The sequence below is a fragment of the Vicugna pacos genome, chromosome 17 (assembly GCF_048564905.1).
Source record: "Vicugna pacos chromosome 17, VicPac4, whole genome shotgun sequence".
Taxonomy (NCBI): Eukaryota; Metazoa; Chordata; class Mammalia; order Artiodactyla; family Camelidae; genus Vicugna; species Vicugna pacos.
In genome coordinates this window covers 47,572,305-47,597,565 of record NC_133003.1, presented here as the reverse complement: position 1 = coordinate 47,597,565, position 25,261 = coordinate 47,572,305, and the positions used below count along the sequence as shown (strand labels likewise).

The window sequence follows — 25,261 nt, the reverse complement described above, 5'->3', positions numbered from 1 at the left end:
AGGCCTGATAGGAGGCTGCTGTGTCATCCACACGAGGGAGGAGGTAGTGGTAGTAGGAAGGAGGAAAGAGAGTGGAGTTCAAGACACACTTAGGAAGCAAAAGTTTCAGAACTTGAAAATCCCCTCAAGTAGGCAGGGCAAGAATTATCAACTCATTTAATAAATAAGAAATAACAAACCCAGAAATCTTCAGTTATTAATTCACTACTTCAAATATTGATGCCCAGGTTTTACCCCAGTCCTCTATCTTATACTCTCCTTTTTATATTTTTAAGCCAATATTTCCAGAGTGTCTCCATGAGTTGGATCTCAAGAAAGCCTGTCACATCCATGTTGTTCCTTTCTTACACCCCATGCAAAGAAGTGTTTTTCCTTGGACTCTTCCTAGCAAAGCAACTGAGGTTCAGAGACATATGCACCACGTAAGAGGCCTAAGGACCCAGAGATAATAACAGCAAAGGCTAGATTCCACTATGTCACACTGCCCCTCCCAAAGAGAATGCCACTGAGATGCCCATTCTTCAGAACTGCATGTCCCTGCTGTGACAGCCACTAGTCACATTCAGTTTAAATTACCTAAAATAAGTAAGATTTTAAAATGCAGTTCCCCAATCAATCGAGCAGCATTTGCAGTGTTCTACAGCCATGCATGGGTTGCGGCTACCACAGAGCATGGCACAGAGAGCGACTACTTCATCCCGGCAAAGAACTCTATTAAATAGTGGGGCTACCTTGGAATAGGAAAACCCAAAGATGCGCTCCTCATTCTAAACTGTTAAAGTGGAAAACTCAAAGCAGACTTTTGATATCCCAAACCCAGAGATGAGGGGGATCAGGTGATATTTGATCTTCTTTCTCTTCATCCCTCAGTAGCAGAAACCCAGCTGTGGATATAAGAGCTCCACCTTAAAACTGGGGAAGTCAAGAATAATAAACAAGCATTTAGACAAAGATGTACTGGGTTTTTCTTGTGAAGGACTGGCTTCTTGGTGCCATGTTAATTAATGTAGTTTAATGGACACTGGAGATTAACCAAAGAGGACTGATAAAGGTCTACCTCACAGACAATACGGGGGATTAAAGCTTAGTCTAAACATCCACATACTCTGATTTCTTTATATGCCTGTGGTCTACAGACATAAAATAAAACAAAGTTGGCCAAACTAACATTATTTGGGATAATATCACAACAAACTTTGGCTAACCAAAGTAGGCAGTCCTGAAAAATTAGAGATCCAATTTCCGGGGACCAAGAATAAAAGCAGCTTGTGATTTTGAAAGAAAGACTTGGCCAACAGGATTTAGAAAGCAGGATATCAGTGCTAAGTGAGATAAGGTATCACAAATAATTAAGGTATTAAGCAGATAGTGGCAGCTTTTCTTTGAACTGTGAGACTACTTTCGAAGTGTCCTTGAGAGAGAATAAAACAGTTTGAGTGCCTTCACATTTCTTCAGTGACTGGATCATAATTCCAAATTCCAGAAAGATGTCAAATATGCTGCTCTAATTATGCTTTCCAAACAGCAATTTGAATTATGTTAGCTTAGCGGTACATTATGAGAGGCTTATCTTTTTTCAAGAAAAATACATTAAATAAAAGGAGAAAATATCTCTTAACTGTCCTCCACTTCCAAGGACACATTTCCCTGAAAATTAAAAAAAAAATCTTTCTGCTGTTTTCTTTCCTCTCCATCTCCCCCTCCCTCAATGCATTCCTCTCACATGCAACACATATAAAAATTTGATGCAGATCACACTTGCCGTGGTAAGACAGAGCATCGCCTAAAATAAAATGGAGTCTTCATTGTCCTTGACAAAGACCGCGAGTAACGAAAGTCACCTGTTTTGTACCAAAGTGCTGAATTCAAAAATACCTGCCACCCCTTGAGAAGTCATTCTGAGTCGTTCTGTTACATGTTAGAAGGATGATTCGTTTTCGGAATATTACAGTGTCTAAACTGTGACCAAAGTGAACGGCATACAGCTAAGGGCTCCAAAACCTTCTGTATGCTTATAGCCCTAAGGCTGATTGGGAGCCTGTTTTATGCCTGCAGGCTGCTTTCTACAATTCTGGTTCTTGAGACCAATCAGCCTTCAAGGTAAGACTGCGTCCTGACTCCACACCTGGGTTTCCCAGTGCATGGTAACATCAACAACTTCTGTACAATCTGAGGACACAAGGTGAGTATCTGCAGCCTCAGGAGTGTCTGAAACGTTGTAGGGGCTGGAGCAAACCCATGCATACATCTTTACACAGTTGCCTTGCTAACATCTGAAACCCAGCAAATCCTAACATGAACACTATCTTCTGCCCCCAAATAGTCTTCTTTCCCTAGTTATCCCTTATCCTCCTTAGCAACAGGGGCTTCCTCCGACAGTGCCCGGGCCCCTGCCCGCCATTCCCACCTGCTCCTGTTCCTTCTATAGCATTAGGGGAGGCCCCCTCGAAGCTACAGAGTATCTGACTGGGTGTCTCCTCCTGCAGACTCGGGCATCACCCCTCAGCTACCCCTCCTCCAGCAGATCCAACGGCTTCTCTCTCCCTCCTGAGCATCTCTCACTTCTTTAGGATTATCTGCACCTGTATCCTCAGGGTCCTATGTTCTAGAACACTGGTCTACGTACACCAAGCCCACTAACTCACTGGTTCAAACCTTGGCTTCTTCTGTTTCCTATGTCTGCTAGAAACGTCTTTTCTTTTCAAAATCCAATTCTTCCTTCAAAGCGTTAGAACAAAGAGGTTAAGCCAATGGGCAGCTGTTTGTTTGACTAAGGCAGACAGACCCGGGTGCAAATTCCAGATCAACTACTTACTAGTAGTAATATTTGTACGTGTATGCGTGCGTACTTGTGTGTGTGTGTGTGTGCCAGGGATGGGACAGCGGAGACAGGGAGACAGACACAGACAGAAACAGAGCTAGAAACAGACAGGCACAAAGAGTGACAGAGACAGAGAGCTGTCTCTCCTCTATTATATTGGGTTACCAATAGTATCTCCCTTCTTGTGAACTGCTGAGAATTAAATGACTTGATTCATGTAAAAAGCACTTAGCCCAGTTGCTAGCACACCATAAGCAATCAAGAATGATTAGCTCTTACTATTGATCACATCTAGCCTAGTCACCCTCTACGCTGATGCCCTCTTTCATGCTCAGGTCAAGGGTTATAAACCACTTACTGCAATTACTCTCTCTTTTAGTTATGGATTAATTATGTCTCAGCCTCTCAGCAGGTTGTAAGCTACTAAAGAGGAAAATACAATTTTTTTTTTTTTACATCCTCTAGATCAGTGCTCTCCAAGTGTGGTCTGTCCGCAAACTGCTTGCTACTGAGGTCCATGGTAAGGTGGCTTCAAAACTCGAGTCACCTTCTATAAGCTTTCATAGCAATGTGCCACACTTTAATTCCATTTTACAAAAGTTTTGGTTTGCAATGGATCAAATTATTTTTAAAACACAGACCGTTACTACAGATTTTGAGTTGCACTGTCCCAGACCACATAGCCCAGAAACAGACCTACAGTAGATGCGTGCTAAGTATTTATTAGGTTCTGAATGAAGAAAAAACATTCAGAATAGTCTTTTGCTTGGAATCCCTGCTCCTGTCAAGTGAGCAGCATAGATGGATATCCAATGAATCGGGCTTCTGAACTCAAATTCAAAACTTGACAAGACTTAAGTGTAGATTAATTTATTGAGTCTTGAATTTCAGAAATTCCTTTTAAAAATTAATTTAAAAATATCTTCTACCATGTGTAAGGCACACAACCACCCTACTGCCTGGAGAATGGAAGAGAAATGGTGAACTCTGGCTTTAATTTTTGTCACATCAAACGTACTAGCCGAAGGGCCATCTGTGATGGTGACAGGTGAGAGTCCTTCCACGAGGGAAGGTGGGACACGAAGTCACAGAAGAAAGGAGATTGTGTCTGGTCTTATTTGCAGCCACTCTGCTGTTTGCCCTTCAGTTTCTGGATTTTTCTGGAGACATCTTTAACCCTTTCCCCTCCTCCAACTTGGACTCAAATCACTCAAGCCTGGAGCCTATGTGGATATGAGGAATGGATCTAGGGAGATGTTATATCAACATATGACACGAATGGACACTGAGAAAGTTGTTAAAGAATGTTAATTGACCAATTTGGAGGGAAAAAAAAACCTCTCAGTATCAGCTATCTAAGTCTTGGCTTCAGATACCAAAAACCTTTTACTTCTCTGAAAGAAAGAGCTAATTGAAAAATTTTATTTTTAACAGAGGAGAGTAGAGGTTTTTGACAGAATTCATTTCCTACATTAGGCAGTCACCCCATGGACCATGCTAGGCAGAGTGGCCATAGTCAAAGCTTGTCTTGCTGTTGTTTTTCCTACGGAAACTTCCTATGAGGGATGTTCAAATATTTTCAACTATTTCCTTTACCTATGGTTAGTACAGAATAAAGCTAGGAAAAATGGGAGAAAAAAGTGTAAACCAGAGCATACTCACACTAGTCCAAAGAAATTTGCTCTATTGCCACATATTCCCATGAGACCTGCCTTGATTCTGGGATTGAACACCTATTAGGTACCAGGGACTATAATCAGCATTAGTGATCTAATGATAAATGAAGTATATTTATTGTCCTCAAAAAGTCTAGACTGAAGTGGGAAAAGCAGAGCAAAATCAACTGACACTACTATTTAGAAAAAAAAAAGACAGTGATGTAAGACAGAATTATAAAAAAAGACTCATCTGGTAATGACTCCTAATTGTACTTTGATATCACTGCCTCTTCCTTTACTAACAGAATTCCCATGTTTTAGCTACAGACACAGCTACCCAGCTAAACATTACATTTTCCAGCTTCCCCTATGATAGACTGTGGCCATATGTAAAAATTACACCCAAAGGAATATGAAGAGAAGTGATGATTGCTACTCTGGGAAGGAATCCATGTGTGCCCTTCTTGCCTGGACCTCTTGCCTCCTTCCTCCTGACTAAGCACAAGAATGGCCCACACATGAAGACGCTTGCTGACTACAACAGAGTCATCCCAACAGACCCGACTCATTCATCTCTATCCAGTGACATAAGTAAAATAAAGATTACCTTGTTAGTTAAGCTATCTCATTCTGGGGTCTCTTTGTTACAGCAGCTTAGCATATACTATAACTAATATAATATAGTTGGGGCAGTTTACCAGGTTCTGGGTATGTTTAGTGTAATGGAGAAGCAGAAGCTTGTGGTGAAAGAGGAGACTTGAGTATGAGATAGGAGCTGTGCCATACTGGATCCTGAAGCAAGGTAAGAAATTTGGACTGCATCTTAAGATCAACGTGTAACATGATTATGTACGTTCTTTAGAAAGAACTCATCAGTTGTGTTGTGTAATAGGGAGGGAGATCACTATCAAAATAAGTGAGAACCAAAGATGATTGATACTTAGAATTTTTGAAAAGTAATGGGAAAAAACTGGTAGATTCAGAGTGAGTATGTAAAATACTGATTGCTAGCATTTTTTTTATTCAACACATTTTTATCAAATTAATCTTCTGTGCTAAGCATTGTATTTAATGTCAGAAGTATAATTGGGATTAAGAATAGATACGGTCCCCGACAGCAAAAGGCTATGCCAAGAGCAGTTCTGTCCCATGCACTACCCATCTGATCCTCCCCACAACCAGATTGTGGTGCTTGTTTTCATCACACATCTACAGATTAGGAGGACAAGGCTCAGAGGATTTTTAAGTACCTTGAGCCAAATCTGGCTTCTTTGCTGCTAAAGCCGACACTTTCACAACTAAATCATGCAACTCCCCGAGGGATACCATCAGACAAAGTAGGAAATAGATAATTCCTATTTTCAAACAGCAAATGCTGGAGCCATCCAGAGGAATAAGTTACGCAAAAGGAAAAGAATGAGGTAAAGTAAATCATCCATTACTATCAACAAAATTACTTTACGAGTCCCATTTTACCTGTTGCCAACACACAAACTCTAAGAATTTAACTATGGATTTTTTTTAATCTACAAAATAATAAGCACCATATAAAGAAAAAAATAATTCATTTTTTGAAATGGTAAGGGAAAATAATTATGAATCACTCCAGCTTAGCAAATCACTTCCATTTTGTAATTAGTGGCATAATTATACATTGTAGCTTGACAGACTCACTACCACATGCCAGGGAGCAAAACTCTCATAAATGCCTCTTTAGTCTTTGTATGTCAATTTCCAGGAAGATGCGACGTCCACTCAGGTAAAATATTTTCTTAAAGTATGATGGTCTTGCACTCAAAGAGCATCTCTTACGCTGCTCTATTTTCTGCAAGTAGACATTATTTCCTGGATTCTCTCAGGCCTTTTTAGGTTTCTTATTCTATTTATTGTTTATTTCTGTTTTGTTCATTTGTTTGTTTGTTTTAAGATTGATGCTATTTTCCCACTAAGAGTCAGGTTTAAGGAGTATTTAAGGGAAAGAGAAGAATGTAGAATGTGAAGCTCTGAAGGAATGTTTGGATCAGCTGTCCACAGGACCCCTTCCCAATGGTTGACAGAATGATCACCAGGGAATTTTACTATTCAGACTCTTTTCACAATTTTTTTTCAAGTGTATCACTTTTTCTGTTTTTCCTCTTTCTTAGAACAATCATTCCATTCTGCACTGTTAAAATATACTTGAGTTTTCATGAGAAGATACTGGAAGTTTGGTTTTTTTTAAACTTTGACTCAGATATAATTATTATTCAGGGCTATCCCCCAATCCCACCCCTATTCTCCTTGTAGTAATTCAATTTGGTCTAAAGAAAACACAAGAGGGAAAGTCTGAGTAAGGATAAATAATAGTCATATTTTACTAAAACCTAAAAACATTGTTCTAGTATTTTTGTCAGGAATTCCCAATATATTTTAGTAATGGAGATGGAATATAAAGTAAGTTGATTCTTGTTGCATTTAGGTTTTAGACCAATACCACTCTTACAAATGAAAACATCCCCCCCCCAAAGAGCCCAGGAATATACCAAAATCAATTTTCAAGATAAACTATAGATAACAAATATCATTGGATATATAGCAAAGAAGTTGCACAAGGTGAAAAAAATTAAAAAATCAGAGTGCAGTGAAGGAGAAAAAGAGCAATACATTATATTCCTGAACTTCCTTCAACAAAACTTTATGATTCTTATCTAGAAAGCCTATGCAGAAAAATGTCAACACTCCTGGAGTAAGAATAGTCATCTGATATAAAAATGGATCGACCAACCCCAGGAAACCTTAAGCAGCACACTTGTGGAGATGATCTGTAAGCCACTTTGAATGTAACTTTATTATATTCCGACCAGAATCCATAGGGAGATTCATAGTAAGAGTAAGAAAACATACTTCCAAAATACTTTTTAAATTAATTAAAATAATTCATTAAATCATATGACTTATCTGACCAGTTCATATTAAAAATATGTTTTGATTAAATAGAAATCTAAATTTCCCATGGCTTTTGCCAATATATTGCTTTTAGAAAAGAAGACTTAAATGGTAAGAGAGTCCTATGAGGCTATGTATTATACAGAATTTCTAGTTAATGTGATTTAGAACCCATGCAGCTCTCTCTCACATAGCTTTCTCAATCTTCTCTTCCTTTTCATACAGTGAGTAATTATGTTGTGAATGGCATATCTGAGGTACTACAAGAATCTTCAACACTAGAAAAAGATTCAGGGTTATTAAATGGTATACATTTATAGAAAAATAAGGAGAGCGTTTTTCCAATCACGGTTAACATAAAAATGATTAAGAAAATACAATTTCCCCAATTCATTACTTAAATCTTACCTAATTAAGAATATTCTTTACTCAAAAATTGCAAAGTCATTGAAAAGAACTATACTTATATTTCCAGCAACATGGTTGACTGAGGAAATACTAACTTTCCAACTGTTGCCAAAAAAAAAAAAAACACTTAGAAAATATGGATGACATAAAACTTAACACTTTTTAGTTACACTGCTGAATTTGAGAGTGTAAAGAGAAAGTTTCCAGATGCCAAAAAGATAGAGGAAAATTATGACAGACCTATAATGCTACAGAGGCCAGAGGGAAGAGGCAAAGAAGGTAACAGTATCCAGACCTAGACCATAAAGAGTCTGGGTTGGCTGTTAAAGTCCTCTAGTGGGTGGAAGGCATGACTTCAGGCCCACTGGAGACAGCAGGGCCTCTGAATGAAGGCAGAACTCAGGAAAGGTAGTTCTCTCCTTTATAGTAAAACAAAACAATTTGGCCTCTCCATTCCAGAAAAGTAACAAAAGAAAAAGTTCTCAAGCTTTTCCCACACACCATTTTGCAGTCTAAATTCACTTTACTAGTATCTTGTGAGATTCTCACACTGAATATTTAACATAAAACCTAGTCCTAGACTGCTAATATTCTGTCTCCTGGCAAATTGCGTATTAATCTGCTCTGTAGCCACAGTTTCACAGAGCAAGGTATCCAGATTCTATGCACGAAGAGCAGCCCCTACCAAAGATAAGTTTATAAACAAAAATTATAAGCCCCATAAATGAGGACGAGACTCAATGGAGAGGGCAGTTAAAATAGCCCTGCCTGAATGAAGTACTACAGCCGTGCAAAACAGCCAGGACACACTGAGCTCAAACCATTAAGGAAACGGAGTATGGATACAGTAATGACAATCAAAACACTATGGGGACCAAGAAAGAATGACAGATTAAAGGGAGAAAACCAGATTATCTGAAATGACAAATACAGAAAATAACAGCTCTTTGAAAAAACATCCCATAATATTGGGTTAAATATCAGGTCAGATACAGAAAGAGAGATAATAAGTGACCTAGAAGACAGTCCGAGAAAATTTCATGGAATTTAGTACAAAGAGATGAACAGACGGGAAAATGAGAATGATGTTACCCGGCATGGAGATGGAGAACCATTGAAAGACTTCCAGAAGAAGAAATTAGAGAAGAGCACAGAGGCAACATTCAAAGAGGAAGTGATTGAGGTTTTTCTTAGCTTTAGGTAATATAGCAATTTCAATTTAAAAGAGCACATTAGTTTATGCATACAAACTATATATGCCTTCACACTTGAGAAATAACTCCAGGAAAATGGGGTTGTGGGTAGGGTATGTCTTAAAACAAATCAGAAAGAAAAGCAGTTAACTTTAAAATGAAAAGAAATTTGACTGACAGCAAATGAATCACCAGTAAGAGAAGAGTCAAAGAACTATGGAAAAATAGCTTCAGTGGTACAGAGAGGGAAAATTACCAACTGTTAACTTATCTCTACATCTAACTAAACTGTCCATCAAGGTATAGGAAAAACAAGGGCAATTTTAGACACAAATTACTACTTATGTACCTTTATTGAAATCAGTGCTAGAGGCTACATTTCAGAAAAAAGAAGTGAAATAAGTGAGCAAGAAGGGTGCAAAAGAAACAATTAACAAGGACATTTTGCATCATGTGGATTAATCTAAATAAAACCTTGGCTATGACCAATAGTAGTCCTAATAAGGACAAGTATTAAGAGATTTATAAGCACTGGAATTTAATAAAAGTTGACATCACTGTGGAATGTGGGACTAGGTAAGCAGGTTATAGCCTTCAAAAAATCTAGTATTATTTGAGAGGAGGAAGAGACACACCAAATGATTTAAAATTTTGAAATCAAACATGAATGTTATAATTTCAGAATAATTGGTTAAAAAAAAAGAGAAATAAAATGTGTAACTTCCTAATAGAGGGAAGAAAAAGGAATGAAAAAAAAGTTCATTCTGGTAGGAGGAGAAAGACATAAAAAGGCAAATGAAAACAGCTGATTACAGAAAATACAAACAAAACAGTAGTAATAAATCCAAATAATCCCAATAGAGTGAGCAAATTAAATTTGCTACTAGAAGGACAGAGATTCTCAAATTACTTTTTAGACATCTAGATAGCTGCTGCTTACAGGAGATCTACATTAAATGCAATAATGAACACAGATACTGAGAGATGTATTTACAAAAATGAGAGAAACTACATATGAGACGAAACGGAATTTAAGGCAAAAGTCCTTAACAAAAGTAGAGTCGTTAAAATAATGTAAAAAGAAAGTCCACTAGGAATAAAGACGAAATCTCTCTCACTGGCAATGCTGATATGATTACACAGAGAAATTAAAGAAAACACACACACACACACCTGTGGGGACATTTTAACACATCTTTCTTAGAAACACAGATTCAAAAAAAATGTGTATATATATATGTGTGTGTGTGTGTGTGTGTGTGTATATATATATATATATATACACATATATATACACACATATATATATATATATATATATGTATATATATATACCCACACATATATTAAGGGGAAAGAAGGTCTAAGTGACAGAATTAGTAAGCTTTATTTGTAGTATATGTTGAATCCAACTTTTTTTTAATTGAATTACAGTCAGTTACAATCTGTCAATTTCTGGTGTACAGCACAATGTTCCATTCATGCATATACATACATACATTCATTTTCATATTCTTTTCCATTAAAGTTTATTACAAGATATTGAAAATAGTTCTCTGTGCTGTACAGAAGAAACTAAAAAATCTATTTTCGTATATAGTGGCTAACATTTGTAAATCTCATACTTCCAAATTTATCCCTTCCCACCCCCTTCTTCTGGTAACCATAAGATTGTTTAGTATGTCTATGAGTCTGTTTCTGTTTTGCAGATGAGTTCTTCATGTTCTTTTTTTTCAAACCCAACTTCTAACAGCTGGAGAATACCTTTCTTTTCAGTCATGAGTGGGAAATACATCAACAGAATAATTGACAAAGAATATAAACAGTAAGTTTGCAGAAGAGAAAATCAGAATGACAAATAAACATATGAAAAGTTTACTAATAATCAGAACAATGCAAGATAAAGTGGTAATAATTTTGTCTATCAGATTGGTAAAAATGTAAAAAATCTTATATCAAGTGTTGGAGAGAGAACACGAGGAACTTTCACTGACTGCTGGGACAAATCATTTGACAGCTTATTTACAGCTTCAATCATTTACATTGAAGGTGCCCATACTGGGTGATGCCTAGTAATTCTCCTATGTGAATTACTCTAGAGAAGCTCTCCCACTTGCACACAAAGATGTTCATCACCTTTAGAAATGGTAAAAGAATAAACTTGGGAATATACTAAATGCCCTTCCAATAAGAAAATGGATAAATAAACTATTGGTATAATCATAGGCAATAATTAAAATAAGTAAACTTGAATTAAATGAATTAAGATAAATTAAATCTCTGAAACAAGATGTATCCCTGACTAATAATGATGGATAAGAAAAAATATATTCAAGAATGTTTCTCCAAAGTAAAATAGAGGTCCTGTTACTAAGGAAGAGGGGGTGGGTGTAGAGAAGGAAAGGAGAGGTCCTTTATACACACTCTGTTAATTTTATGCAGAGAAAAATACGCTTTGTAAGTTACTATCATGAGATGCAGTTGGTACTCAGGTTTGAGGGGATTATGAGGAAAGCTTATCGTGTGAGCAAGGAGGAAGTCTGGAGGGTGGTCAGGTTTCCTAGGGTCGCCCACGACTTTGGCTATTAAATAGTGTTCATTATACCTCCCTTCTTTGGTCATGCTGGTCAAAGTGGCAAAAAAAAAAAAAGTAGATTTTCTCTACCTTCCTGTGTGTTGATGTCTGTCTTCTCTGGTCACCTCTTGGGATATAACCACCTCAGGGGTTAGTGCAGCACAAATCATGAAATTGTGGAGACAGAGCAGGCATGGCTTTTTTGACTTTGCATATATTGTTATCTTTCACAATGACTCTGCAAGATATTTTGTATCACTGCCCTTATTTTCAAATATAGGAAACTGAAGTTTGGAAAGCAGTGACCTGACTAATACTACATAATTAGCAAGCAATACACTTAATATCTAAACTAATACATCCTTCTGTTACATCACACGTGAACTTGGGAGGATAGCTTGAGGGCTATTATGCATATTACCCATAAAAATTTTTTCTAAAGAAATTTTCATTAATTATTTTTTAATGAGTCTGACAACTAAATAGCAGTTGTGACAGATCAACAGTTGTGGATAATACCAATGCCTATTAATTAGGCCAAATGCGTAAGTTAGCATGTAAAAGGCAGTCCCTTTAAAATAACTAGTTGTGAAAAAAAGAGAAATATTTCCCATTTTTTTCTTAAAAATTTCACATCTCACACCAATATTACTCTCAAATTCTGCTAGGATAATTACCAAAGGACAATTACTTTCAAGTATGGTCACTGTACCCCATTTTGTTTTTTTGACAAAAGTTACATGTGTAAATACATACATATTTAAACTCCTAATATCTGGCAATAAACTTTTAAAAACTAAAATACATCTTTAATGATGGGAATCTGTTATGTTGTGTTTATTAAGTGCCCAGAATAATTTCATTAGTTTGTTTTTCACCTCCTGCTAGGCTACTGATAATATAGTTTCAAGTTTCACTCATTCCATGTCCCCATGCACATTAACCATGCTTTTCCAAATAACTCCAAACATTACTGTTTTAAAAAGGTATTTCAAATACAATGATGTGATGTAACTCTCCATTTCTAGTTTATCCCTATCATTTCCCACATCAGAATGAAGTATGGAAGTCTTGCAATACGATGCTAACATCAAAGCTGAGACTTAAGACTTAGATAACCTAGTTGTCAAACATCGGTCTGATATGTGCCCTATGCGTGAACATTGACCAGAACTTCAACCCTTAGTATCAGCAGAAATCTTCCCTAGAGATCCTCTAATTCTATGGTTCCCAATCTTGAATTAATTCTGGACCTCTAGGGCTCTGTGCAAGTAATATTTATCCAAATAATTTCTCTTTCCCTGAAAATAAGTTTTTGAGAATCCACTTTAGGCCAGGTGTGTGTCTGCAGCCAGAATAAAATACCCATCAGCTCCGAGATCTCATGAGCTGCCCCAGTTTATGTTCTTAGGGAGATTTTCTCCCCAGTTCTATGAGCAATATGCTTTCAACACACATTTTTCTTAAATTAGTATACATTGGTCTCTGTTTGTTTGCAACCAAAGAGCTCTGAACAATATAGCAGTGCCTGAGAAGTTTTCAAACTTCTAGAAACAGGACTACAGGACAAAGTTGCCTACAGGAGTGATTTGAAACAACAATGTGTGCACCCCCTCCCCCCAAAGAAACAAACAATCAAAATCAGAGATGTGACACTTAGCCAGAATGATTTAGAAAACTGGAAAACCAAATAGTGATGCCAAGCACAAAAAACAGAAATGAAACCATGCACAGGAAACAGCCAGACAAGAAGGGTCACGAAGAAAGTACCCTGCAACAGAACATGGTTAGGAAATAAAGCAGGGATGCTCCTGAGTGACGCCGGATCCAGACTTGGGGTTGTTAGTTGGCTGGTGTTGAGAATTCAGAATAACATAAACGCACAGGGTAGAGGTGGCTACTGATGAAATTCTGAAAGCTCTTTTTGAAATTAAAAACAAATTCTAATAAAGAAGACACACTTATTATTTATAGGTCTGAGCTGGCTATTTAGAATCCCACATCTCTGCTTGTATCAAAGTATAGATAATAAATCAAATAAAATAAGTAAACAAGCAAACAAATGCATAAATAAATAACCAGGAACACTGGTGATATCACGGCACCTGGGAGTTCAAATTGATCACTGAAATCATTCAACTGGAGTTTTTTAGAATAGGATTTGAGGTTAGGCATCATGACAAGAACCACAGTTTAGACAAGAGTTTCCGAATGTCTCAAAAAGCATGTCCAGGATGGGACTGTCTTTAAAGATGAATGCAGGTAATGTCTGATCTTTCAAAATACAAGATCTTATGGGAAAGCAAAATTGAAAAAAGAAAAGGAAATTGTTGGGAACTGGTGACTTAAATCAACCTAGTACACTATGCATGAAATTTGTTTATCACATTTTGACAACTATCTACCTGTATTTAGCCTACATACTTTTAGCCATGCACGTCATCATGACATCACATGATATTTTGTCCCACCAGAAAATGTCACAGATTGGTATAAATAGCCTGCAATACAGCCATAACCTTACTCATTTATGTGGACAAATGGTTTAGCAAACCCCATTTGTTTGGCTGGATTATTACTTGTCACAGATGGGTTGGATTTCCTGGAGCTAGGTAAACAAAGGAACTGAATAATACAGATATTGGTGAACATCAATTTTAGGAAAATACTTAATAACTACGACACCCCAAAATACTGCTTTGTACAACTTTGGAAATAATTTATGTAAGTATAATTTTGATGGTAATCTCAAACATTTTTAATTTGACATATCAAAGTGCATTTTAAAAGGGTCACTCTGTCATGTTTTATTTCTCTTAAGAGTACATTTGTATATTTTTATGACTTTTTATTAATTTTAATTGCCTTTTTTCAGATAATCTAAATGCACAGAGATTTTTTAAATGTAGATTTCAGGCTTCATTTTCTAAGCATTTGCTGATATGAATCTCTGCCATGATACAAATGACATGAATAAACAGATGCAGGTTGATCCAAAGACATATCCAGTCATTAATCTATATTCCCTCTCTCTACACATACACATACAGATACAGACACAAACACTACAAAGGCATTCTCATGCTTGCTGAGATTACACAGTTGGAAGTTCAAGATCAAACTGAGTTGTCCCCCACATCAGAGTGGAGTGCTGATCACTGTAAAACAAATCTCTACTCAGCCAGATTTCTGTTGGCAACTGAGGTCTGCTAAAAAGTTCAGTAACTGATAAAGACCTTATTTGCCTTACTTGCTGACTAACTCACTTCTCAGAGATTAGCAGAAACCTGAAGGAGAATCCCTGCTTGAGACTGAATTCTGAAAAAGGAAGAAATGGTCAATGATGGGAGAATAACAAGATTCACAGGGGTAAACGCCCTCTTTATCACAAAGTGTATACTCTGCTCGGTGTAGTTACACACACATTTTCTTCACTTCTGTCATGGACCACGTGCTGAACACATGCATGAGGACAAAGTCAACTGTATAAGTTGAGTTAAAAAAGAAAATTAGAGAAGAGAAAAGTATACTTCTCTTATTTTTTAGGAAGTGTCTCAAAAAGGAACACTTGAGTAAAAGACTGCAACACACACACACACACACACCCTACAAAGTGGTAAAAGCAAAGTCACTTTAAAATAAAATATATAGACCTAAGGAAATTCTCCAATTTCAAGTTTATAAAATACCCATACAGGGACAGGATCATAAATAAAAAGAAATGATAAACAGGCGGAGTCACCTATAAATACATCCGTCTTCAAGAGAGAAGCTTATCACAAAAGGCATTATGTGAAACTTTAAACTCCACAGGATCCCATGGCGAAATAAAGTGCCAAAGTACTGGATTAAAGTTAAATTGGTTTATTTATTGTAGGACCTTTCAGAGCCTTTATAGTCTTAAAATCTTTTATGAATTTTCCAGATTTATTTGGCCATGGAATTCTTTCAATAGAGTTTTGAACACTAAAATTCTATGAACAATACTTAGGACACTCTGATCCAGATGATCATTTAATTCCTTCAAGTTTTAAGAATATTTGTTATTAATCAAATAACTGTGAGTCCTGGGACTCAATTCATGCATTCTGGTGTGTGGATTTCTGCTAATAACCTGAAATCTGTCTTCTCTTGCCTTACCATCACATGAACTCTGGAATCATAATCCTCCACATATGAAAGGTCTCTCCTTTTTATTCCTGGTGGTCTTTAAGGATACGCCCCCTTCCCCCAACTCTCCAAAGAGCATCCCTAAATTGCTAACCTGATTTTCACCTTCTAGCCCTCCACAGAGAGTTTCTAATGCATCATCTTAGAATGGATTGAAGGAAGACTGGATCAAAGGAGGAGGAAGATGACAGAAAGAGGGGAAGGATGTGGTGAAACATTATACAGATTTATATTTGATGTCATATTTTCATGCCCACAGAGGGCCAGGCAGGAAACTGACATGAGTCAAACAGTCTGAGCATTGGCTTCTTAGATGGGATGGGATATTATTTCATAGCCAAAAAGAACTAATTTTCTTTCTGCAATCCTCTTGGTCAGACTTTCAATTTTCCACTTCTGATAAAGACATGAACACAGAGAATATTCCCCTCTATTATTGGGAAAAATGAGAGTACAAAAGCTAGGATACACAGTGACCCATTGGGCTTGAGAATCAGAAAGACCACAAAGGACAGGGACTTTGATGCCCTCGGGGTGCATATCCTGAACAAAGATGGTATCCTTTGCAGCAAGAAGCTATTCAGCTCTGTCACCAGCCAGGGAAAAGGGCAGTGTAGCAAGACATTTTGATTTTATTTCAAAAGATGCCAGGCACTCAGATGCTATGTGGAATCTATGACTTTTGAATATTGTCTCAGTATTTCTGTAGCACCCTGGGAAAGAAAACACATCTTCTGTAAGTTTGAGATCTCAGGTTAAGGAGAAGTGAGAGGAGAAGTAAGTGTTATGGTACGGGGGAGGAAGGATAATTTTAGAAAAGTCTCTGTAATTCAGAAGTTCTGAAGTGTCTGGGGTGAAAGAAAATTGACAAGAACAGAGGGCAAGTAGTGTCCTTGAGCGCCATGAACTGCACCTCCTTGTGTATTCTTGAAGGACCTGTGCAAAGGAAAATGAGGTTCCTTGTTACCTATGTGTGCCGGTTTGGACAGCGTGATTCACAGCTTCAGTAGGGTTGCGAGAATACAAAGACGTTATCTTTATGATGATGGACAGAGGCTGGGTCAGTTGATAAGGTAACCATGGAATGTTGGGGAAAAGGAACCGGAAGGGGACAAGAAAACAGCACGTAGTCTGGGAGTTTTCTGGGACACAAGATGAATGTCCTCTATCTGCTCTGATAGCCAGTGACAGTTGGAGGAAACATCACTTTCCTGTGATGGAAACAAGGAGCCTGTTTGCATTAAAATCTTCTCGGGAGAAGAACAGATAAGTATCACTTTAGAGTGAGACCACCTGAATTTGAGTCCTGGCTTCATCATTTACCGATGGGAACCGTGAACATCACTTAAGTTTCAGCATCCTCATGACAGACAGGAAGATAAATGCCCATCTCATAGGTTGCTAAGAATAAATGGGGTTATGGGTCTTCAGTGATGGAAATTTAGTTGGATGTCCTACAGACCTCAGAGATTACTCCTTGAACTTAATCATTTGATCATATACATACACACACACACACACACACACACACACACACATTTTACTTTCATGCCTTAAACCAGAGGGAATTTGCTTGTAATTGAATCCTTATAAAATCATTCACATCCCTGGACATTCTCTGGTTTACTTTGGAGTATCAGAACACTAATGGGGAAGACTCTAACCTGTAATAATGTTAATCAAAGCTAGTTTAGGGTATCATCAAATTACATTTAAAATTAAGAAGAAAGAGCCAAAGAAATGTAATACACAGTATGAGTTACTTTTGGTGGTATGAACTGAAAGTGATACGTATTATCAACCTTAAAAAGAATCTTTTCTAAGTCATTTTAGAAAGCAATGAAGTACATGGTTTATACTGTAGAGGAACATCATGCACACTTAAAACAGGAAGCAAACTTTAAACAATACACAACGACACTGTCCTTCTGTTCTATGACAGAGTACTTGTACTCGAATCAACAATTCTAGCAACACACCCATACACAGATTGAATTAGGATGGTATTTCCAACAATGTAGGTGGAAGTCAAGATAATATTGCTCTGGAAAACTATGTTTCAAAAAGTAGCTCTAGAGATGACAAAGAACTTGGGCTCAAAGATGCTTAGGAAGCACTTGAACGTAATTATCTGATGAAAAGAAAAAGAAGAATTCTAGACTAATAAGTCATATTATCTATAGATTAAATTTGTATATAGAACAAATTTAGTAAAGAATATAAGTAGATATTCAATTACTTCATCTATATTCTTAATTACATATAGAATTGGCAAAAAAAAAACCCAAAACAAACCTTTTTTGAATTTTGTTTCTGGGAAAATGGAAGTTTGCTCCTTGCTGGAGGATAAATAATATATCTGGTTTCATAATGGCTGGATCTTTCTTTAAACTATCAAGTGTCCCCTGTGGGCCATCTCTAGTCATGGTAATGAATGTGACTTACTAAGTTGCACAGAGCCAGGGCACACAGAAAAGTTGTACTTCATTTATTTTGGTACCATGAGTTAAGCAATATTCCCACCTATCCATGAATACCTCCAGGACTTGAGTGCCAATGATTGTTGGAGCAGAATACGCACGGAGAAGACAGATTCACATTGAGAAATGTTCTCACTGTGCTGGAGGAACAGCTAGCTGTTATGTCCGGAGTTCTGCATGACAAACTCATCAGCTGGGCCACTCTATGGTAACAGAAAATAAGTTGACACGTTACAGCAACCTGCAGCTGAACGTGTACACTGGACAGTCCGTTAATGAATAAAGAAATTTATGTCAAACTGTAACCAAGTAAAACGATGAAGAAAATCAAACGACCGCGAAGAGGAAAAAGAAATAGAAATGTTCACGGTGAGGAGCTGAGCTGACAGAGGCACTGAAATAGACTTGAAGAACCTGTCAGACTGCATTCTGAAGTGTGCTTTATGAAAATCAGGGGATGGAAGACAGTTCTTTTAAAGGACCACACTCACATTTGTCTACCTATATATTATTGAGATGAGGACTACAGGGACAGCAAGTTACATTTTCCTTGCGTTACGCAGGGCCATTTAATTAGTGCTCACCAATAAGAAATGAATGGAGGTGATGTGCATCGCTTCTGGGGCAGTGCTTTTAGGAACCATGTGTATCTTGTTTCCATTCTCTGAATTTCCACAGGCTGGATATAAACTGCTGTTGGGCTATAGAGTAGTGATTTTCAGACTTTAGTGTGCCTCAGAACCACCTGGGGTTGTGCAAACACAGATTTCTGGGCCCTGTCTCTGCAGTTTCTGACGCAGTATATCAAGGATGCAGTGCTATCATTTGCGTCTCTAATAAGTTCCCAGGTGATGGGGATGCTGCTGGGATGAGCACCACTCTCTGAGGGCTGGAGGAGCCATGTGACGAGTGGAATGAGGATCCTTGAATCACTGCATGAACAAAATCCACCCGCTGATCATGGACATATGCTTCTATTATATTTGCAACTTTGTAAGTATAATCACTTAATTTTGCCAATATAACTTGAAAAAGCAGCTGCTGTTCCCCTAACTAATAGAGCTAATGAATGAGGAATGTCTGATGGTGGTATTCATATTTAACTGGGACTTGAGGGAAAAGTGGAAGAGAAAATATTTCTGGTAATATGTGAACAAATATAAGCAAGAAACCAGTGGAAAGGAATAGAAGAAAAAAAAGAAAAGGAGTGACTTACAGATGAGAGTGGAAATGGAGGTCCTGGTGTGGCTGGGACATGTCAACAAAGAGCCTAACTTAGTTGGAAACAATGACTGGAATTAACAAATAATGGAGATCTAAGTCTCAAGATATAAAATGGAGTCCTTGGTAATGTGGCCTAGAATGTGACATAAAGTAGAAAATTTAACTCAAAAAGAAGGAACAAAAGGAAGTTCCAAAGCAAACATGTTAACCAGGCTGTTAAAAGTCACTACTTAAAAGGTTGGTATCTGGAAGTTCAGATTAGAGAGCCGAGGACGTGGAGCTCAGGGGCCGTCTAGAAGCCCATGGTCATGACTCAGAATCACAGACTTACTAGCAGGGTGACTTGATGACGAGGTCAGCTGATCAACCAGAGACTCCATTTTTTTCTTCCATAAAATAAGAATAATGGCCTCCCAGGGTTATTACAAAGAATAAGCACAAGTGTGTATGAAAAGCATTCAGCACGATGCTCTGTGGTACACCCACAGTAATTATTAGCTATAAGTCCAGGATTAAGTTGGAAGAAATGGAAAAGAAAGAATAAATTCAAGAGACAATATCAAAGAAGCATTTTGAGGATTTTGTAACCAAGTGCACGTGTTGGAGAAGGGAGGACTAGGACTCAGATTAGGATTTCCAACCTAGGATGCCCAAAAAGAGTGGGGTAAGTGATAAAAATGTTGCAGATATAAAGTTAGGAAAAATATAAGACAAGGAAGTATTGTGGGAGTTTTTTGTTTCTGTTTTTTTATTCCTTTATCTCTGGTTCATATTTGGACAAAGGTAATACTGGTGGAAGCCCTTCAACAAAATGGGCTGTTGGGACGTTTGGATATGACAGATCTCCAAGCAACTTTGGCAAAAATATGTCATGGTTGGCACACTTGAAAGTAGAACTCATTGCGTAGTAATCTGAATGGGCCTAGGAGAGATGATTTCATTCAAGTTTTATTCCTGGCTCTGCAGAGAATATTTTCCCAAGTTAAAATGATTCATTCCCAAGCAAATGTTGTTGGTATGTTGGCAGGTATCCCAGGTGACCCAACAAGGTTTTGCAAAGTGAAAGGATCCCACCGTGGGGTTAACCTGTGGCTGGTAGTAAGCTCCAAATATCCACTGACACTGGAAAATGGATGGCGTGACAGAAGTCTAGCAATGTTGTCATAAACTCAAAGGGGCAGCCCTGAAATATTTCTCAACATGTGATGATCACACTGTGGCAACAACACTCCATTTAAATTGCAGAGGCACCCTTCTCTCTAAAGATACTTGAAGGCTTCTTTGGAACTGAGATGACATTTCATCGATTTCACTAAGTGACCTGGATTGATTGAAAACTGGGGAAGCTTAAAACACTCAAAGTTCCTCAGGGCATTTTTCCCTGGTGGATGCTCTGTTTATTTTTAATACAGTGCTTTTTCATTGTAACCCATCTGCCTGACCATTTTGTCTATCTAGTTTCTTTTAGAGAGGCGAGGGCTGGCAAAGGATCTCCCTAGATCTGAGCTGAAGTCAAAAGTCCCAAAGTAGGCGTAAGGGGCTGTCACACAGGTTGAAGATTTCATGTGTTCGACTGACAGTCTTTCTTGGTGCCAGAACACATCTAGAATTCATGTCTTACTAGAAAGCATCAGATTAGATATAAAGGACGCAGCTTAAATGGTAAAATCACAAAAAATAGGGAAAGATATTTTTAAAAAGGAAATACATATACTCTGCCTTGAGCTCACTGGCAATACATTTATCATTGGGCACCTTTATCACTCACTTAATAACAGAACAAGAATAGGGAGATGAAGGCAAATATGAATCTTATAATTACTCAATTCCAGAGGAGAAAGCCATGAAAACACAGTTCTCTCTTTTGCTCCCACACCATTGGCAGTTGTGTCTAGACATTCCTGGGAGTAATTGTTCTCTTTGCATCTCCACAGATTATGATTTTCTCACAAGAAAATGATTCACTGGAGAAATCAAACATTGGGAGAAATCCCAATGAAATCCATGGCATTTGTTAGTATTTCAATTTTTGGCTTTAGTTCAAAAGAAGAGAGTCATGCCATCTACTTTCTACAGAGATTGAAACATGAAGATGTTCCAACAACTCTTGAAAGTCCCCAAATCCAGCATTCAGAAAACTGTGTTGGGTTCTTAGAACCATTATGGGTCATGCTGGAGCACATCCAAGTTGATACGTTAAGACTAATTGCAGACAAATATATTGTTAAAATCAGAAATCAGTGCTTCCACAGTATTGAAATCATCTAGACACAGAAACCATCAGTGATTAAAAACCATATTAAAAGAATGTTTTCCCTCACTATGGTCACCATCTTTTAATTCAAATAAAACCTAATGACGGTCTTTGTCACACGTCTGCTAGGTGCATAAATGGCTAGATTAGTGGCTCACTATTAACTTGTAGCTTTTGCAATATGTGGTCAGGTCAGTCTACTCATGGGAAGGGAGTATGGATTGATTCATAGCTTATAATTACTCCTCTGCATTGATATTGCTAATTTTAATGCCTTTACATTCTGCTCAAAAGCTGCAAGTGTACCTTACATTAATACACTGATATTTTTTAAGGTTTAAATACATCTTCTAAATTGAACTTGATTTATTTTTGAGACTCTCTGTGTATGAACACATTTTAACTTAGCCTGATGCAGGTCTCAGCTTCACTCAATGGCTACAGGAATGAAAGATGGGTACCATCTGAAAGCAGAGATGATCTTTATCCATTAGAATGACCAGCCATGTGCTGTATCAAATAGCGACATTTATTCAACTACTTATTGTGTGTTGGACACTGTGCCTAAAAGTAGGCTGCAAATAAGTTCTGCTCGTCATCAGAAAGTCAGAAGAATCATGAAGACCTGAGACACAGGCTACAAGTCACAAGTGGAAAATCATCATCATTAGTTTATGGGCAAGCCCGTATCATGTGAGCTCAGATCAAATGCACACTTGGATACTTATGATGCAAAATTCAAATGCCACTTTTACAATTTCTCTCTATGACAATCACACATCCTGGGTTTTTCATCACTTCCTATTTTCTGCATTTTTCTTATTTTTAATAAATATGCTTTGATAAATGTACAACTAAAATTGTATATACATATAAAAGCTCACAAGTCAGAGCAAAGGAGCCTTTGCTGAGCTGAGTGTTCTGATTTTAAGTTCAAACAAATAGTCACCCTTTTAGCTGTAGCCTCTGCATCGGGGCATCAAATCCCCAAGTCTCTCATTCCCTACCTGTTGTATACAATTTGTAGCTTGGAAAGGGATACATCTGAGGTGCTTAGAAGGACTATCATGGCAACTGCATCGCTGTAGACACAGGAAGGAATGACGTACACAGCAAAGAGCTTCGGGTGACAGATTTCAATCACCATCAAGAGAAACACCGGTCATACAACATCATATATACATATTTTTTTTGGTGACAACACCATTATTGCCAAGCTCTCCCAGCGTTTCTGAAAAGAAGCATCTTGCTGTCCCTTGAACAAGAGGCAATGCTGTAGAAGTTTCAGCAGTTGAGACTTTCTTCCTTATGACCAGTGTTTGGTTTTCTTCTGAGCATCAATAGTGGTAGCACAACCTGCCTCTGTTTGTGCACCAACTTGATAATCAAAAAACTCAAATGACTGGTAACACAGTCTGTGAATAAACACTGCAGCTAAAGGTAGCCTCTTAAAAGAGCTGTCAACTGCTGTAACCTCTTGTACCTTAGTGCCTCCTGCTGCTGAAGGAAGCCACCATCAGATACATTATCATTGGGTCGGATGTTAATTCCAATAAACTAAGCATTTGGGTAAACACCGTGTGCACTGACCACCATGAATAAATAATACGAGTCAACACGTTTTAATGAACCTGCTAAGTTTAATGAATCTGTTGAGTTCTTTAAAACACTTAACATATTTGAACTTACTTAATACAATAAGCCACAGGGGCATTACTGCTACCACATTTTACATCTGAGGGATTGCAGGCGCCCAGAAGTCTAATAACTTGTCCAAAGCCACAGACCTCATAAGTGGTAGGGCTTCGACGCAGACAATCTGGCTCTGGAACCCGTGATCTCAACCATGATAATACCAATTAAACAGCAGTGGTTCTCAAAGTATGATACCTGACCCAGTAGCATCAGCCTCACCTGAGAATTTATTAGAATTATAATTCTTTGGCCCCAGCACAGATATGCAGAGTGGGCTGCTCTGTGGCAGGGCCCAGGAATCTGCTTAACTTAACATTCTGCAGGTAGTTTTGAGGAGGGCTAACGAATGAGAATCCCTAGTATAGGGTGGACAGACTTGAGCAGAATAGGTTCTGCCCTCAATAAACTCTTGAGGTAGAAAATACAATTACATCTCTTCATGCCAGTGGGAAAAGTTGTGATGATGTCTACCAGGGACTTGGTCCTGAAAGGATGGATGGGCAGGATGCAGACTGCATCCTTTGCACCCGATTGAGGCATTAAAGGATCTGGGATCTAAACACTCTTGGTGTTTGTTGGCAAGTTTGGAGGTCTGGAGTGAGGGCCCACCTAAGAAAAGCAACTGAAGCCAGAAGGAATAAAACTTACAGTTTGTCTTGAAAAATCATCACCTAAGGGAGTCAGGGAAAATATCATCTCTGGGTCCTGGTGTCACTGCAGTGTCACTTAAAGCAAACAACTGATTCAGTGCCCCAGGGTGTAAGGAAACAGACTCTGCAGGGAATTGATTTGGGGGCTCTGAATTCAAGACAGTGGGGTGCAATAAAAGAGTGGCTGCTTCTCTCACCTCCCACACTCACACATTTATTACTGAGGCAAGCTTGGTGCTTGGCGTCACCTGTCGTTCCTGAATGGTCCTCTTGTCCGTATGAGCTACACGTTTACATTCTGTACCTATAGTCTTGTCTCCTCAATGGCAGAGACAGATTGACAGTTCAGAGTAATGCTTCTCAACTCCAATCCCAGCTCTGCCTGTCATTTGCAATGAAAACCTGAGCCAGTGATTAAACTTCTAGGTTTTAGTTCCCTCAATAGGGAGTCCTATACAAAAGGCTTCAGCAATAATTAAACACATGTAAAACACATAGTAAGCAGTCAATAAATACTGGCCTTCTAAATCAGACAATGAGTTCACTGTTGGGGCAGAGGAATCTTTTATACCCTGCCAAGGGCTCTTTGAATGAAATTGATTCAAAAAGACAAAAACTTCTGGCCAAGGCAGTTTTGGTCATCTAGTCAATATGCAGAGTATACTGCTTATGAAGGTTTACCTCTATTTACTAGATTGTCAACTCTAGTAAGAGACAGATGCTGTTTTAAGAGCCTTTGCAATGGCCTAACACATAGTAAGTGTTGAATAAATATTTGTTAAGTAAACAAGGAAAGCATGACTTAAATGTTACCATTATTTGTAACCTTATCTCTACAACCCCTGCTCAGACTCACAATTTCCTTTAAATGAGATTCTATGATTGCTTGAAATTAGACTTATTGAATTTTCATTCATAATGTAACACCTTGAAGCGCTCTCAAATCTGAGATGTTCTTTTCCATTCCATCCATTGACTATGGCTTTTGGCTTTTGTTCAGAGAAACTGCATATCATTTTAGTAAGTGAGTCCTCCAAAGCTCTCTTCCCCAAGCCAGGAGTTGTGTCCAAATTAACAAGGCTTAAGAGCAAAGGGAAATATCTTTTGGGATGATCTTCCTTTATTCCCAGCCTTTAGTTATGTTTGATTATGTTTCTTCTCAGATGCAGAAAGCTGTGGGAGTTTCAGGCTGCCTTTGCTGGTGCCAG

General features: G+C 38.0%; 1 protein-coding gene and 1 long non-coding RNA gene across 6 annotated transcripts in view; one reads left to right on the top strand and one right to left on the bottom strand.

The window, feature by feature from the left end:
• The window catches only part of GRM7 (glutamate metabotropic receptor 7), an 893,798-nt gene that overhangs the window by 325,755 nt on the left and 542,782 nt on the right, over nt 1–25,261 (bottom strand). The window lies entirely within an intron of this gene.
• LOC140686813 (uncharacterized) lies at nt 19,072–21,774 on the top strand. Its single transcript, XR_012060771.1, has 2 exons — nt 19,072–19,223; nt 21,389–21,774. It is a non-coding gene; the product is annotated as an uncharacterized lncRNA (long non-coding RNA).